Source organism: Ranitomeya variabilis, chromosome 1 (genome assembly GCF_051348905.1).
Source record: "Ranitomeya variabilis isolate aRanVar5 chromosome 1, aRanVar5.hap1, whole genome shotgun sequence".
In the NCBI taxonomy this organism is placed as follows: Eukaryota; Metazoa; Chordata; class Amphibia; order Anura; family Dendrobatidae; genus Ranitomeya; species Ranitomeya variabilis.
This window is the reverse complement of record NC_135232.1, coordinates 734,146,740-734,165,317: the sequence shown is the minus strand read 5'-3', so window position 1 is coordinate 734,165,317 and position 18,578 is coordinate 734,146,740. Positions and strand designations below refer to the sequence as shown.

The 18,578-nt window shown below is 41.3% G+C and overlaps 1 long non-coding RNA gene across 1 annotated transcript; it reads right to left on the bottom strand.

Annotated features, from left to right (window-relative positions):
* Positions 1-1,286: 1,286 nt before the first annotated feature.
* Positions 1,287-18,325, bottom strand: LOC143764732 (uncharacterized). The gene is made up of 3 exons (XR_013213258.1): positions 18,219-18,325; positions 11,066-11,175; positions 1,287-1,969 (listed from the first exon to the last, which is right to left on the bottom strand). It is a non-coding gene; the product is annotated as an uncharacterized LOC143764732 (long non-coding RNA).
* Between the last annotated feature and the right edge of the window lie 253 nt (positions 18,326-18,578).

Here is an 18,578-nt window from a genome sequence, read left to right as displayed (position 1 = left end):
TGTCCTCATCCTTGACCCATTCCATGTTTATATGTCCCTATTCTGGGCACCTCCCAGGTAAACATGTCCTCATTCTGGACACCTTCCAGGTACATATGCACCCATTCTGGCTCCTTCCAGGTATATATGTCAGTCCATTCTTGGCCCCTTCCAGGTTTATATGTCCCCATTCTGGGCACCTTCCAGATATGTATGTCCCTCATCCTTTTCTACTTCCAGGTTTATATGTCCCCATTTTGGGCACCTTCCAGGTATATATGTCAGTCCATCCTAGGCCCCTTCCACGTTTATATGTCAGTCCATCCAGAGCCATTTACTGGTGTACCTTCCTTTGATCTCAAGATGTGTGGCATCCTCTTTTGTAGCAGATGAAGATGCCGGTATGCCTGCTATGGTAACGCATGACTGTACTGCCATGTGACATCAATGCTTGGCACATGGATGTCAGTGGCTGCCGTCATGTATTGCAGCACAGGGAGCCATAGGGTCCCTGCACTGCAATACACCAGCTGGTCATCTGGGGCCACAATTGCTGCGCCTCTGGCTCCAGGTACTCTTCAGGACTCTTTAGCTCGCTCTCACCTGTCCCATCGTACAGTTCTCTCAGTAAAGCTTTAGGACTCTTACTCAGTCAGTCCCCTACCTGTGCATCTCCATGTGTCACCAGTCATTTTTCATGGTTCTTCAGTATCTCTGACACCGTCCCATTCTGCAGCTTCCTCTGGTTTCAGTTACTCTTCAGGACTCTTAAGCGCCCTCTCACCTGTCCTACTGTACAGTTCTCTCTGGGGCCAGTAAAGGTTTAGAGCTCTTACTTACTCTGTCCCCTACCTGTGCATCTCCTTGTGTCTCCAGTCATTCTTCATGGTTCTTCAGCACCTCTGCCACCGTCCCAACCTGCAGCTTCCTGACTTCAGTTACTCTTCAAGAGTTTTCAGTGCTGTATAGGTCTCATAAAGAATTTCATGATATTACCGGGCAACACATTTCAAGGCATTGATATGTCTAGTCTATTCACATGATGTCTTGACTTTGTGAGACCTGGCACATTTGTGGTCTGAATTTGAGAAAATCTGGTGAAATTCAATTTCAGAGGAGGATTTTCTCATCTTTAGCTGGCACTCAACAATGTGCCACAACGCGGCATTCATCATAAATTTTAAAACTTGATGCAAACTAAAAAAGTGAGACAACACCAAAAAACAAACTGTCAAGAATTATACCTTTCCACATCATCATCTTTATGATGTCCAAACCATCCAAATATGAAACATACATATCGCCCTTACTTAAATTCCCGGGGAGGGGGCTCGGTGTAGCACGAAACCAACAAGACATGTTTATGGTCCGTCAAGCAACATGAGAATTTGCTAGTGTGTGCTGACATGACTGATCACCATAAAAATCAATATTGGCTATTGTGTCTGCAGGACGAGCCATGGTGACTCTCCATACACAGAAGCAGCTTGACATCTATCATAATGTAGCAGATAGGAGCCCATCTGGACGGACAGATAACGTTCCAATGGTTTTCTATAAATATGCTTTTATTCAGGTAAACTCAAGTAAATCTACCCACCAGCATATCTCCTTGTGTGATGTTCTAAGGAATATTCCTGGCTCCAGCCAAACTGCAAAGTTAGCAAAAACTTTTCCTTTCAACCATAAATCTGCTTTCTGTGATGATACAACCTGTAGGCAGCACTGACTGCCCCACGCCTGGCTGCCCCTGATACAGTTAAGCTCATTTCTTGCTGCGTCCTTCATTTCTGGCCCTTGACTAGTACAGTCACATCCATTCGCTGCATGCTGAGGTGTGTTGGCAGTGTCATAGTTCTCATGTGTTGACCTCGCAGAACCTGGGGACCACATTCCGGTAGCCTTCTTTGCATGAGAAGATGGAAAGTGCAGATGCATAAGGTGAGCATTAAGGTGATAACAGAGCTATCTGAAGCTGTGCCAAAACAATCTGCAAGAAACGAGAAAATCCATATTTCCAATAATCAGTTTTCAGGTTAATTGGGTGAAGATTTTCAGTGATGGCATTTCTGTCTGAGATAGCAAAGGCAATCTGCTACAGAAAGAATAATGATCTCGAAATACTGGGCTCAGGGGATGTCTGAAGAGGTGGAAAGAAAGATAACAGAGAGATGATAGATAGATAGATAGATAGATAGATAGATAGATAGATCGACAGATAACAGATCAATAGATAGAAAGATAGATAGATAAATAGATAGATAATATATAAATAGATAACAGATGGATAAATAATAGATGGCAAGACACATGTAAAGCGCAATGGAATAAACGGCACTATAATGATAAATAATAATAATAATAATATGTAGCTAGATAGATTGATAATATATAGATAATAGATGGATAGATGGATAATAGATTGATGATAGATAGCTAGATAGATAAGAAATATACAGAGAGATAGAAATAGATTGATGATAGATAGATAATATAGATAATATATAGATAATAGATACTTTGTGGTAGATCGGCTCACTCACGGTTCAAGTCCTTTAACACATGCACAAACACTTCTCTGGAGTTTTCCTCTCCAGACACTTAACAACTACTTCTTATAGAGGCCAGCTATTTAAGACCCAGACCACACCCTGGGGTGGAGATAAGGTGGACAGCCTCCAACCCACTCTATGGTCGTCTACTAAAAACCCAGACCTTTATTTAACTTGGATGCTACCTCCTTGCAACACTTAGCATGTTGAAGGAACAACTTTTGGGTTTCTAGATCACTTAATCCATGAGCTTCAGCAAAATATGTCTCCCCTCCACCACCTTGACAGTGACTTTGTCACATATTCTCCCCCTGTACCCAAAGCGAGGGTTTTGGCACCTCCATTTGCTAAACAGGGGAGTCTGGACAGGGCATCTGTGTTCCCATGTAACTTGCAAGGCCTGTGCTCCCCATGAAAATTAAAATGCTGCAGTGCCAGAAACCATCTAGTCACACGGGCATTCTTTCCCTTCTTTTCCCTCATCCATCTCAGGGTGCATGATCTGACACTAGCCTGAACTTCCTGCTTAACAGGTAGTATCTCAGAGTGTTGATTGTCCACTTGATGGCCAAGCACTCATTCTCTACGATTGCATAGTTTTTCTCACAGGAAGAGAATTTCCTACTCAGGTAAAGGACTGGATGTTAGTTCCCTTCTATTTCCTTGGACAACACAGCTCTCAAGCCGACCTCGGAGGCATCCATCTGGAGCACAAGTTCCTTAGTGAAGGCAGGAGTGACCTAGACCAGCTGTTTGTATAGGGCGAGCTTCAACTCCTGGAATGCCATCTCCGCTTCAGAGGACCATTTGGCCATTGACATCTTTGTGCCCTTGAGAAGTTCAGTCACGTGGTCGGCAAGCATGGCAAAATTTGGATTCAGGACCACCTGGACCTTCTGCAGGTCACTTCCCCAATCCGGACTGAAGATCACAATTTCGTCCAGATAAGTGACGGCATACTTTTTGTGAGCAGCTAGTATCCGGTCCCTCGTGATGGAGCAATGATGTATTCACATTAGTCCTGTAGGGTCCTCTGGGTGTTTGGATGTATTGGCAGAATCTCTGGCTGTCTCTCTCTCTATCTCTCTATACCAAGGCATGTAACATCTTTTTATGCTTAACAAGTGTCCTTCATTCAGTATTGACAAAAAGGGTAAAGGTACCGTCACACTCAGCGACGCTGCAGCGATATAGACAACGAGCCGATCGCTGCAGCGTCGCTGTTTAGGTCGCTGTAGAGACGTCAAACACAGCAGCTCCTGAACGATGCAGGAGCGATCCTGTGACGTAACGGTGACTCACTTATCGTTCTCACAGGTCGTTAGCTCCATGTAAAACATTGCTGACATTGTTGCTTTTGCTGTCAAACATGACGATACATGCCGACCTGACGACCAAATAAAGTTCTGGACTTCTAACTCCGACCAGCGATATCACAGCGGGATCCAGATTGCTGCTACGTGTCAAACACAACGAGATCGCTATCCAGGACGCTGCAACGTCATGGATCGTTGTCTTTCTCATTGTAAAGTTGCTGAGTGTGAAGGTACCTTTAGAATGGTGATGATATCAAGTAGCATTACTTGATTATTTAATATTTGCATAGTTTTTCCTCCTCTGTTTTGAAGTCACCAAACTATCTGGCCTACACAATGCAGAATTAGCATATCAGTAAACATCACTAGTTATCAAGGATAAGAGCACAGTATGTTATATGAAATATCAATATTAAAGGCTTACACAAGCAAAAGTCTGTTTTCTTGACCAGCACATAGATTCAAAAGCCACCATATAGATAACAGCCTATTCTTCCTGGTTTGCTAAAAATAGTTGTCTGGTTAATTAAGGTACAATGCTGTGTCTCCACACCCATTGGGTACTACCACGTTCAGTAGAAATTGTGGGACAAATTTTGGTGCCATTTTTACCCATTTCTTGTGTGAAAATGTAAAATCTTTGGCTGAAACAAAAATTTGGTCTAAAAATGTAGTTATTTTGTCTTCAGTGCAAAATGGTAAAAAATTCTGTGACACATAGTGTTGAGCGATACCTTCCGATACTTGAAAGTATCGGTATCGGATAGTATCGGCCGATACCCGAAAAATATCGGATATCGCAGATACCGATTCCCGATACCAATACAAGTCAATGGGACACAAGTATCGGAATGTAAATCAGCCCTTTCTGTCCTTCTATATGGGGTTCTGGAGGGGGAAGAGTGTGGGCGGTGCGTGGGCGGACACTGTGGCGTGCTGGGGGGGTTTCTGCGGTGTGCTGGGGGGGTCTCTGCGGCGTGCTGGGGGGGTCTCTCCGGCGTGCTGGGGGGTCTCTCCGGCGTGCTGGGGGGGTCTCTCCGGCGTGCTGGGGGGTCTCTGCGGCATGGGGGGTCTTTCCGGCATGCTGGGGGGTCTCTCCGGCGTGCTGGGGGGTCCTCTGCGGCGTGGGGGGGTCTCTGCAGCATGCGGGGGGTCTCAGTGCGGGCATCGTCCGATGGGACTACAAGTCCCATCGGGCTATGCCTGCTACACTGACAGTGATTGACACATTAGCCAATGATGGGACAGTAGTAGTCCCATCATCCGGCTAATGTGTTGAATGAAAAAAAAAAAAACTCCATACATGCTACATACATACATTCTACATACATACATACATGCTACATACATACATACATGCTACATACATACATGCTACATACATACATACATTCTACATACATACATGCTACCTGCTACATACATACATTCTACATACATACATACATGCTACATACTACATACATACATGCTACATACATACATTCTACATACATACATACATGCTATATACTACATACATACATGCTACATACATACATACATGCTACATACATACATTCTACATACATACATACATGCTATATACTACATACATACATACTACATACATACAGTACATGCTACATACATACATGCTACATACATACATTCTACATACATACATACATACATGCTATATACTACATACATACATGCTACATACATGCTACATACATGCATACATGCTACCTGCTACATACATACATGCTACATACATACATACATGCTACATTCATACATGCTACATACATACCACATACAGGCTACATACATACTACATACATGCTACATACATAATACATACAGGCTACATACATACTACATACATGCTACATCCATACATACTACATACATACATACATACATACTACATACATGCTACATACATACTACATGCATACATACATACATACTACATACATGCATACATCCATACATACATGCTACATATATACTACATGCATACATACTGCATACATACATACAATACATACATATAGACATACAGTACATATAACATAGAGTTCATACTCACCATTACTTTTCACTTTGTTCCCCGAAGCCACTGTCATCTGTAAAAAATGTGAAAAAAACAAACAACCAATAAACTCCCTGTCCGCAGAAATCCACGAGTGTCCCATGACGATCTCCCGTGGAGAGCAGCAGCATCAGATAATACGACTGCTCCCCAGAGGCTCCAGGAACACAATGACGGGAGGTAGGTATCCTTCCGCCACTGTATTCCTCCGCCGCTGTAAAAAAAAGTCCCTAGTCTCACTTTATGGCATTGCTGTATGAGACATTTTCCCATGCAGCAATTGCCATAAAGTGACACTTTGAACTCAGGTAACCTCAGTGAAATGAAGAATATTAAAATACTTTTTCCTAATGTGTGCGTGTTTTATTAACCCTTTTCTTACTATTGGATTAATAACGGATAGGCGTCTTATTGACGCCTCTCCGTTATTAACCCGGCTTAATGTCACCTTACAATAGCAAGGTGACATTAACCCCTTATTACCCCATATCCCACCGCTACACGGGAGTGGGAAGAGAGGGGCTAAGTGCCGGAATTGGCGCATCTTACAGATGCGCCATTTCCGGGGCGGCTGCAGACTGGTATTTGTAGCCGGGTGGGGGCCAATATCCATGGCCCCTCTCTAGGCTATGAATATCAGCCCGCAGCTGTCTGCATAGCCTTTCTGGCTATAAAATATAGGGGGACCCCATGTCAGTGGATATTGGCCCCCCTGGCTACAAATACCAGTCCGCAGCCGCCCCGGAAATGGCGCATCTGTAAGATGCGCCAATTCCGGCACTTAGCCCCTCTCTTCCCACTCCCGTGTAGCGGTGGGATATGGGGTAATAAGGGGTTAATGTCACCTTGTTATCGTAAGGTGACATTAAGCCGGGTTAATAACGGAGAGGCGTCAATAAGACGCCTATCCGTTAATAATCCAATAGTAAGAAAAGGGTTAATAAAACACACACACATTAGGAAAAAGTATTTTAATTTTCTTCATTTCACCATACTTACCATAATTCAGCGCCTGCAAAAAACGTAAAATAATAAACCGTATACTACCTGTCTGCCATAGTCCAATTAATAACGAGTGTCCCACGACGATCTCCCCTATAAAACAGCGACATTGAGTGATGTCACTGCTCTATAGGACCCTAAGTGACACACTGACAGGAGACAATGGCTCCTGCAGTGCATCACTGAGGTTACCTGAGTTCAAAGTGTCACTTTATGGCAATTGCTGCATGGGAAAATGTCTCATACAGCAATGCCATAAAGTGAGACTAGGGACTTTTTTTTACAGCGGCAGAGGAATACAGTGGCGGAAGGATACCTGCCTCCTGTCATTGTGTTCCTGGAGCCCCTGGAGAGCAGTCGCATTATCTGATGCTGCTGCTCTCCACGGGAGATCGTCGTGGGACACTTGTGGATTTCTGCGGACAGGGAGTATATTGGTTGTTTGTTTTTTTCACATTTTTTACAGATGACACTGGCTTTGGGGAACAAAGTGACAAGTAATGGTGAGTATGTAATCTATGTTTAATGTACTGTATGTCTATATGTATGTATTGTATGTATGTATGTATGTAGTATGAATGCATGTAGTATGTTTGTAGCATGCATGTAGCATGTATGTAGTATGTAGTATGTATGTATGCAGTATGTATGTAGCATGTATGTATGTAGTATGTAGCATGTATATATGTAGTATGTAGCAGGTATGTAGTATGTATGTATGTAGCATGTATGTATGTAGTATGTATGTATGTAGTATGTATGTGATATGTATGTATGTAGCATGTATGTAGCATGTATGTAGCATCTTTGTACATGTACCTTGTAGTATCTTTGTATAGTATGTATGTAGCACGTATGTAGTATATATGTAGCATGTATGTATGTAGAATGTATGTAGTATGTAGCATGTATGTATGTATGTAGAATGTATGCAGCATGTATGTATGCAGCATGCATGTATGCAGCATGTATGTATGTATGTATGTAGCATGTATGTAGCATGTATGTACAGTATGTATGTATGTAGCATGTATGGAGTATGTATGTTGCATGTATGTATGTATGGAGTATGTATGTAGCATGTATGTAGTATGTATGTAGCTTGTATGTATGTATGTATGTAGCATGTATGTATGTAGTATGTAGCATGTATTTATGCAGCATGTATGTAGCATGTATGTATGTATGTAGCATGTATGTATGTAGCATGTATGGAATATGTATGTAGCATGTATGTATGTATGGAGTATGTATGTATGTATGTAGCATGTATGTATGTATGGAGTATGTATGTAGCATGTATGTATGTATGTATGTAGCATGTATGTATGTATGTAGCATGTATGTATGTATGGAGTATGTATGTAGCATGTATGGATTATGTATGTAGCATGTATGTATGTATGGAGTATGTATGTAGCATGTATGTATGTATGTAGCATGTATGGTTTTTTTTACATTCAACACATTAGACGGATGATGGGACTACTACTGTCCCATCATTGGCTAATGTGTCAATCACTGTCAGTGTAGCAGGCATCGTCCGATGGAACTTGTAGTCCCATCGGACGATGCCTGCACAGACACAAAGACCCCCGGCAGTCCGCACAGCCCCCCCCCGGCAGGTCGTACAGACCCCGGAGAGGCCGCACAGACCCCCCCGGCAGGTCGTACAGACCGCGGAGAGGCCGCACAGACCCCCCCGGCAGGTCGTACAGACCCCGGAGAGGACGCACAGACCCCCCGGCAGGTCGTACAGACCCCGGAGAGGCGGCACAGACCCCCAGGCAGGCACGCACACTCGCACAGACCCCGCCCGCACAGAGACACACAGTCTCCGCCCACGCACTGCCCACTTTCCTTTATAGTGATTTTTGCACTGTGGGGACTTCCGATTCCGATTTCCGATATCGCAGAAATATCGGAACTCGGTATCGGAATTCCGATACCGCGAATATCGGCCGATACCCGATACTTGCGGTATCGGAATGCTCAACACTAGTGACACACCCATGGTGTCAATATGATCATTGCATCCCTAGATGAATTCATTGAGAGTTGTAGTTCATAAAAGGTTGGCACTTATGGGGGGTTCTACTGTTCTGGCACCTCATGGGCTCTCCCAGTGAATCATTGCACCTGCAAACCATAACAGTCAAATCGGGTGCTCCTTGCCTTCTGAGCTTTGCACTGTGCCTGAAAAATATTTTCCAATTACATATAGGGTATTGGTGCACTCTTGAAAAAATTGATCTCAGTATGTTGTAAAAAATGTCCTATTAGCCCTTAGAAAAATTAAGAATTTCGGGCTAAAACAACATTTTCGTGGTAAAAATGTAATTTATTCTTTCTTCACCGCTCACTGGTATAAAATTCTAGGAGGCACATGTGGTGACAATATGATCACTGCACCCCTAGATGAATTCATTGAGGAGTGTAATTTGTAAAATGAGTTCACATATAGGGGATTTCTGTTGATCTGGTACCTCAGGGGCTCTGCCATTGTGACATGGCAGCCTCAAACCATTCCAGCAAAATCTGACCTCCAATAAGGCGCCTCTTCCCTTCTAAGCTTTGCACTGTGCCTCAAAAGTAGTATACACCTAGATATGGGTATCAGTGTATTCAAGACAAATTGCACAACACGTTTTGGGGTCCAATTTCTCCTGTTACCCTTGGTAAAATAACAAATTGGGGCGAAAATATATTTTTTTGTGGGAAAAATATGATTTTTTATTTTCATGGTTCTACATTATAAACATCTATGAAGCATTTGGGGTTCAAAGTACTCAAAACTAGTGTTGAGCATTCTGATACTGCAAGTATCGGGTATCGGCCGATATTTGCTGTATCGGAATTCCGATATCGAGTTCCGATATTTTTGCGATATCGGAAATCGGAATCGGAAGTGTGTGGTGCATGTGACAGCTGTGTGACAGCTCTCCAGCGACCACACAACGACTTACCAACGATCACGGCCAGGTCGTATCGCTGGTCGTGATCGTTGGTAAATCGTTTAGTGTAACGGTACCTTAAATGGACTAAAGATAAGTCCAATTGACACTACTCCTCTCAAATGTCTGCACAATTCCTCACATAAGGCAAAATTAAACAAGGTATAATATCCTTGAAGATTATAACCAAATGTATGCCATCTATAGTGATTCCTATGGTTGTTCTCAATAAATCTTTACACACAAAAACACACGGTGTGCTGATATAAGTGCAGTGTCCCTTACTATATATCTATCTAGTGGTCTACCTTTTTGCGGGGGTTGGCACCCTAAGATAACGAGAAGTGGCGCCCCCGCTCGTACGATGACTCTCCCTAAGCTCCTATTCACACCCTAGCAGTCCACAATAGAAGAAACAGAAAGCCAGATTGGCGTGTGTCTAAGTTTTCACTGTTGATTCCTATAGGCAGCTTGGCAAATAATCCTTCTGATCCTGTAGAAAGAAGAACCCCCCAAAATAGGAGCTATTGTGTAAAAAATAGGGACAGTGTAAACAGACACACAGAGGAATCATGCATACATAGTAATCAGATGTCTGTAAGTGGGCTCAAATGAGTCCCGGATATGCCATGGACACAAACATGTGATAAGATACTGACAAGCACCGTTCACATTCATATTGGTGTCACACAAGTTGATCGTTTTAGGTATAGCAACCTGATAAACACAGATATATGCTGATCAACTAATATTTGATATATATGATTGATAGTAGGCATCATGTTAATTATTTAAATAATTGTTGTGACACTAATCTCAAATTATCACATATGCTGTCAAATGTTGATTAGCTCATCAAGATGCTAAATGTGGCTATCCAAAAATAACAGTCATATCAATAGCCATAAGTGCCTGGGCACCCCATGTCAAAAAAAGATACAGTTGCAAGCAGATATAGCAATAATATGCAATAAGGTTTGCTCAAAACAGAACAAATCTGCTTATCTTATTCATGGCGGTGTCCAACGACAGCACAGCTATACCAAGCTCCACATACTCTCAACGCGTTTCTCCCTTCTGCGGGAGCATCAGGAGAGATCAGATAACAAGCTTGTTGGCAAAGGGTCCAACATCCAAATAGATGAGGCTGCCACCTTCAATAGAAACCCCCCATATAATTACCTTGGCGTGCACGTTTACTTTTAGTCCGGCTTCCTGTTGTAGATGATAATCAGCACGTGCAGAGATGTCCTCCATTTGTGTACTGCACATGCGTTTGGAGTTTTCAAACACTAGAGGTAGAAATAATAGAGGTAGATAGTGCGATCTACCCACTGCGCATGCGCTAGACACAAACTAACCGTCCATCACGCATGTGTTAAACTAGTGATGAGCGAGTGTACTCGTTGCTCGGGTTTTCCGGAGCACGCTCGGGTGGTGTCTGAGTATTTATGACTAGTGTTGAGCGATACCGTCCGATACTTGAAAGTATCGGTATCGGAAAGTATCGGCCGATACCGGCAAAGTATCGGATCTAATCCGATACCGATACCCGATACCAATACAAGTCAATGGGACTCAAGTATCGGACGGTATTCCTGATGGTTCCCAGGGTCTGAAGAAGAGGAAACTCTCCTTCAGGCCCTGGGATTCATATTAATGTGTAAAATAACACGCCATGCCATGAAGATGCCAACCATGGAGAGAGAGAGAGAACAGGCATTTTTGAAAGAGCACAAAGATGGAAAAAAGTATCCAAATATCCAGGGTTAGTTGCAGACATGGAGTTTATATCTACACTGTATCTAACCTAATCTACAGATAAGGTACAGATATTCCAAGAGTGATGCATAAAATGGAAGAGTGCTGAAGACGAGGCTCAGGGGGAAGAATTCTTTGTCTGTTTGTACAATGTTTTTGAGACTCCCTTTAATATCCAACATTTTGAACCATTTATTTCCTACATCCAGGTCGATCTCGATCAAAGTCTGTCACTCAGTCCTCCATTGCTATATTCTGGTCATATGGCCAATTTTCCCCAATCTCTCGGGACTCAGTTTTATTAAATTAACCACAAAAAAATGTGTTTGTCAGTCTCTTCGTTTCGAAACAGATTTTTTGCTGTCTCAATGCGTTGTATTACTTACACAATGCTGCCTCAACACAAGAATTCTGACATCTATCAGAGAGATAGTGAGCGGTGCTCTGAAGGGAAACGCTACATGAATATGCACTCTACCGCTATCCAGTCTCCAGCTCAGCCATGGGGATTTAATTTTTCTTTTTCTACTTCAACATTGTCAAATGTGATGACTGCCTTTATATTGAAATATTTCATCCGTCTGTGTCTTGATCATCAGAGACATAATTACCAAAATCCCCCATCTCATCTAATATCCATAAGAACAAGATCTATTTCTGCTTATCTTGGCAAACAGTCTTGTCACAGGTTGGGTTGGTGACATATCACAAAAGTAATCTCGAGGTTTAGAATTCTCCATGGAAGTTACTTTACTTTTTATACGAAACACTGTGGATAAAATATATGCACGTCAGAAAGAGATGTCTGACAAAGAAATCATGGACCTGAAAAGAAATCCTCCTTCAGGAAAAACAGATCATGAGATAAGAAATCCAATTCAAAGAAGTTACAAGCTTAAAAGATGTTCACTAGGAATAATTAATCATGTACTAATAGAGCAGTATTACACATTTGTACATGAGCAGCAGTGTTATCGTAGTTACATTCTTGTACATAGGGGCAGTATTATAATAGTTATATTCTTGTACATAGGGGTAGTATTATAGTAGTTATATTCTTGTACATAGGAGCAGTATTATAGTAGTTATATTCTTGTACATAGGGGCAGCATTATAGTAGTTATATTCTTGTACATGGGGCAGTATTATAGTAGTTATATTCTTGTACATAGGGGGCAGTATTAAATTAGTTATATTCTTGTACATAGGGCACAGTATTATAGTAGTTATATTCTTGTACATAGGGGGCAGTATTATAGGAGCATTATTCTTGTAATAGGGGCAGTATTATAGTAGTTATATTTTTGTACATAGGAGCAGTATTATAGTGGCTATATTCTTGTACAAAGGAGCAGTATTTTAGTAGTTATATTCTTGTACATGGGGCCGTACTATAGTAGTTATATTCGTGTACATAGGGGGCAGTATTATAGTAGTTTTATTGTACATAGGGCGCAGTATTATAGTAGTTATATTCTTGTACATAGGGGGTAGTATTATAGTAGCTATATTCTTGTACATAGGAGCAGTATTATAATAGTTATATTCTTGTACAAAGGAGTCAGTATTATAGTAATTATATTATTGTACATATGGGGCGGTATTACAGTAGTTATATTCTTCTACATAGGGGACAGCATTATAATGTATATATTCTTTAACATATGAGCAGTATTTTATGAGTTATATTATTGTACATACGGGGCAGTATTATAGTAGTTATATTCTTGTATATAGGGGTAGTGTTATAGTAGTTATATTCTTGTATATAGGGGTAGTATTTTAGTAGTTATATTCTAGCACATAGTGGTAGTATTATAGTAGTTAGATTATTTCACATTGGGGCAGTATTACAGTAGCTATATTATTGTGCATAGGGGCAGTATTTTAATTGTTATATTCTTGTACATAGGGTGCAGTATTATAATAGTTATATTCTTGTACATAGGGGGCTGTATTATAGTAGTTATATTATTGTATATAGAGGGCAGTATTATAGTAGTTATATCCTTGTACATAGGGTCAGTATTATAGTAGTTATTTTCTTGTACATAGGAGGTAGTATTATAGTAGTTATATTCTTGTACATAGGGGTAGTGTTATAGTAGTTATATTATTGTACATAGGGGAAGTATTACAGAAGCTATATTATTGTGCATAGGGGCAGTATTATAATTATTATATTCTTGTACATAGGGGCAATATTATAGTAGTTATATTATTTTACATAGGGAACAGTATTATAGTAGTTATATTCTTGTACAAAAGGGTAGTATTATAGTACCGTATTTATATATTTATTCATAGGAGGCAGTATTACAGTAGCTACATTCTTGTACATAGGAGTCAGTATTATAGTAGTTATATTATTGTACATACGGGGCGGTATTATAGTGGTTATATTCTTGAAGATATGAGCAGTATTTTTGGAGTTATATTGTACATACGGGGCGTTATTACAGTAGTTATATTCATGTAGATAAGGGTAGTTTTTTAAGTAGTTATATTATTGTAAATAAGGGAAGTATTACAGTAGCTATATTATTGTACATAGGGGCAGTATTATAATTGTTATACTCTTGTACATAGGGGGCAATATTATAGTAGTTATATTCTTGTACATAGGGGCACTATTATAGTAGTTATATTATTGTATATAGAGGGCAGTATTCTACTAGTTATATCCTTGTACATAGGTTCAGTATTATAATAGTTATATTCTTGTACATAGGGGGTAGTATTATAGTAGTTATATTTTTGTACATAGGGGCAGTATTATAGTAGTTATATTCTTGCACATAGGAGTAGTATTATAGTACTTATATTCTTGTACATAGATGCAGTATTATAGTAGTTATATTCTTGTGCATAGGGGCAGTATTTTTATAGTTATATTCTTGGAGAGCGAAACTTTTTAGGCTATGAAATAGGGATCAGGCTTCCGAATGTCTCAGTATGAATCTTGGTAATAATTTCTGGTTTCATAGACATTTTACTAATAGAAGTTTTTGAATTTCTGAACCTTGCAGGAAAGTGTTTCTATACTGTAGCTGAATAACTCAGTGTCATCTGTACCATACGTCAGCCCGGCGATGGCCTTGATTCGTGAAGCGTTGTCCTGACACTACCTGGAGATTATTAAATTTTCCATTTACATTTTTCTGGGATTTATTAAGTGCTATGTTATGGTACAATAGCTGAACTTCACTCTTGCATTCATGCCACCGCACTTTCTTTCATATTTATTTGTCAGGCATAAAAATTGATCAAACACTAAATAGATATTGCTCTCTTCAAACTACTTGTGAATCCTAGAGACACTTTAGAAATGTTGTAAATCATCAAAAAAAAGGTTATTCTAGGTGTCACTGTTCAACGAAGAATAAACGCGGTCATAGTGGCTGTTTGGTTCATTTAAAGGGCAATGTCATGCTAAGTAAAGTCTGCTAATTTCAGATTCAGGAAGGGTCAGTCATCTCAATGTTTCTTTTAATCAATTCAGTCATTTTCATTTATTCTGTAATCATGTAAAGTTATATTACTCCCCTTTCAGTGGATTGTAGATCCATTTCTTATGCCTGCAGGCTCTTTCAACATTTTATAAACCTCCTAATTTGCCAATTTTAATGCATGTATTGCAATATAGTAAACATAAGAGATGAAGAAAGAGGACAGGGATGCTGCTGCAGCTTCTTATCCTATGACTTCACATGATTTTCAAGGGGAGGAAGAATGAATGTTGCAATCATCTGATTGGCTTATCAGGCATCATGTTCCATTCCATAGTGAAAGAAAACCTCACCCCTGAGGACCCTGCTAACTCATGTTTAGTTAACATTATCATTAGACAATAGATATTAAATAGTAAACAGATTCAATTTGCTACAAAGTTCCCAAAAATTTTGATTTTAACAGATATGAATTTATGGGGATTAGAATAGCGCAAAGCCAGAAAAATAGCAACCACATGTTCACTGTCGGTTGGATCTTGATGTGGTGATGCTAGTCACCACTCACGGACAGGCCATGAGGCAGAAAAGTAAGACATTTTGAGGTCAATATAAAGAGAGTACATGGATAAACAAAGGAAAAGACGAAGGCGTAAGTCGGACCACAGTCCAGGGTCAATAACAAGAGATAGCAGATCAAAACCCAAAGGACAAGACAAAAGGATAGTCAGGACACGGTCCAAATGGTCAGGCAGCAGAAAATCATGACTGAGAGCAACAGATTCAGGCTAACACTCACCAAGAAGCACAAACTAGGTCTGGCAGGGATCAGGGGCAGCCACTCAGTTAAAAAGCTGGGCTATCACAAGAACACTGAACGTCTGGAGAAAGTCCCGCACATCCCAGTCACAGATTGGACAGCAGAACTGTCAACCAACGCACCGACAACCCAGCAAGTCCATCACAGTATTGGACAGCCAAGCTGTCAATCAAGACACAAACACTTCAGCTAGACAATTTCCATAGAACATCATAGCAATTATTCACTGAGTGGAGGAACCGAATCTGAATCTGGAGACAGGGAAGGCCATATGCGATAACGTTGCAAACCTGGTGACGGGCCTACGCAACCTCACACACATGCCTTGCATGGCTCACATCCTCAACCTCGTGGTTCAGCAATTTCTCAGCCACTATCCCAGCCTGAATGCACTGTCGCAGAAAGAACTGTCGATGTGTGCACACGTCCGACGATTGCACCCCGCAGGTCATCGACTTGCATCACTACAGAGCTCTTTCGGCCCAACGGTTAACCATTTCATTTGCCATGTTCTAACACAGTGGAATTCCACTCTGCACATTTTGCAGTGACAGTGGCAGCAACGAAAAGCCCTGGTGCAGTTTGTCCTTTTGCATAGCCTGGGCCAACACAGTCCTGACGTGGTACAAATCATGCTTGTGGAGTGGGCACAGATGAAGGACCTCTGCCCCCTTCTGTAGAGTGTTATAATGGGTACTATGATGGTTAGTGCTGAAGTTTCCATCATCAGCATCACTATTTCAGTCATTTTCATGCTGGAGCACACTTTGAATAGTCTGCGTGAGGATGTAGCGGTTCCACAGGAAACGGTGGAATGCAGAATAACAATATCTCAAATTTCTGGACTGTCTTCGCACTGGCAGCTGCCATGGGAGGATTGTATACAGTGATCGAAGTGGGCTCATGGTACCAGACAAACTTCTAGTTAGGGTGCAGGAGCCGAGAAACAAATGGAGGCATACGAGGTGATGGATGCACAACAGTCAGGAGATGAAGAGTGTAATGATCCCCTCTCTGTTGTTCTTGGTTGGCAGGAGGGGACAGAGAAAGCAACCCTGAGTGTTACCACACCACCAACACACCATGGTGTCAGGACATTTTTTACCTTTTGTGCATTACTGCCCTTTTCCAAGATGATGTTTTGGTCTCATGTGTACTGTGTCTTCCTGCTATAAAACTCCACCCCAGCCTTCAGTCTGTGCTAGAATATTCTGCCTTGCATCCAGCTCCTGACCTCTGATTACTCCCTGGCTATATACCTGCTCCTGTGAACCTGTGTGGTGATCCTGCTACTCTGCTCTGAGTTCCTGCTGCATACACCAGTTTCCAGTAATCCTCCTTCATCTGCTGCTCGTGTTTACTTCCATCTCCATTTGCTGGACATGTAAGCTGTTTCTGCTCTGCAAAAACCTGAGACTATTAACCAGGCCTCCCTGGTTGAGCTAAGATATGATTTGAACTGCCTTATAAGCATATCTATCTGTGTTTGGACTAAGACAAGGATTTATTTGTGTCAAGTATCCTCAAGAATAATTGTGCTTCATAGACTTTCTGCTTGATTGCATTTTGCTCTGAAGTTTCCTATAGACTGCTAATCTGCGTTTAATATTTACACCAAGTGTTGTGGACTTGAGTTTCTCTCTGCACCTGTTTGAATCACCGTGTGATAATATAGACTTTACCACTTATAAAACTGTGTCCTGTAGTTGTCTTGTTCCATGCAAAGAGTCTCCTGAGTTATCCCCTATAATTATTACACATGGACTTGGACCTCATGGAAGCGCCCGAAACATGAACGCCTTCTTGCTGCACTATCTTCAATATGATAGCCTTATTTTTAGGGTGAAAATAGTGCTGATTATTGGGTTGACACTCTGTTAGATTCATGGTACAAGTGTAAATTTAGCCAGATGCTTCCCCCCTTAGAGAGGGATGCACACATGCTGGATTATCGAAACATGCTTGTAGACAATCTTAAGAATTGCTTTCCTCAATACAGCAGTGAAGCACATAGTGTGCATCACAGTTCTAGAGGTCCAACCCCAGGAACCTCAAGGCATCATTGCAAAAACATTAACAGCAAAAGCAGCAGCAGTGTATGTGGCTTAAGAAATTTCTGTGAGTTGTTTCATACATTTTTTAGATGAGCACGTGCACCAGCAAAACAGAGTACAAGTCTGACTCGTTGTAAATGACTAGAGAGGATGGTGCAGAACTATCTGGAGCTCAATATCAATGCCATCAGGGGGAATTTGAACCTTTTTGAATTTTGCTCTTCAAAAATGGAAGAGTGGCCTGAGCTCACCTGTCACGGCTTAGAGGGTTTTCCATGCTTGGCAGCCTGCGTTCTCTCAGAAAGTGTCTTCGGTGCTGCTGGGGGTGTCCTGACTGATAAGCACATCCGGCTGTCCCCTGAAAGTATAGAACAAGTCATGTATCTCTGATGACTTTTGCACCCCAGTCGCAGACTGAACAGACTAGGCGATGGTGTCATTTTTAGCGTCATGTTTTGCTCTTGTGTTGTTGCAGTGTGTGCCATCTTTGTAGTATCTTCTGTGCCTGCTGTTGCTGCTGCTGATGATGTTACAAACAATTTTTTGAAATGTGGAGACTCCAAGTTGTGTCTCCATCTGGTGGGCTGCTTGTAGTAGGAGGTATGTCAGAG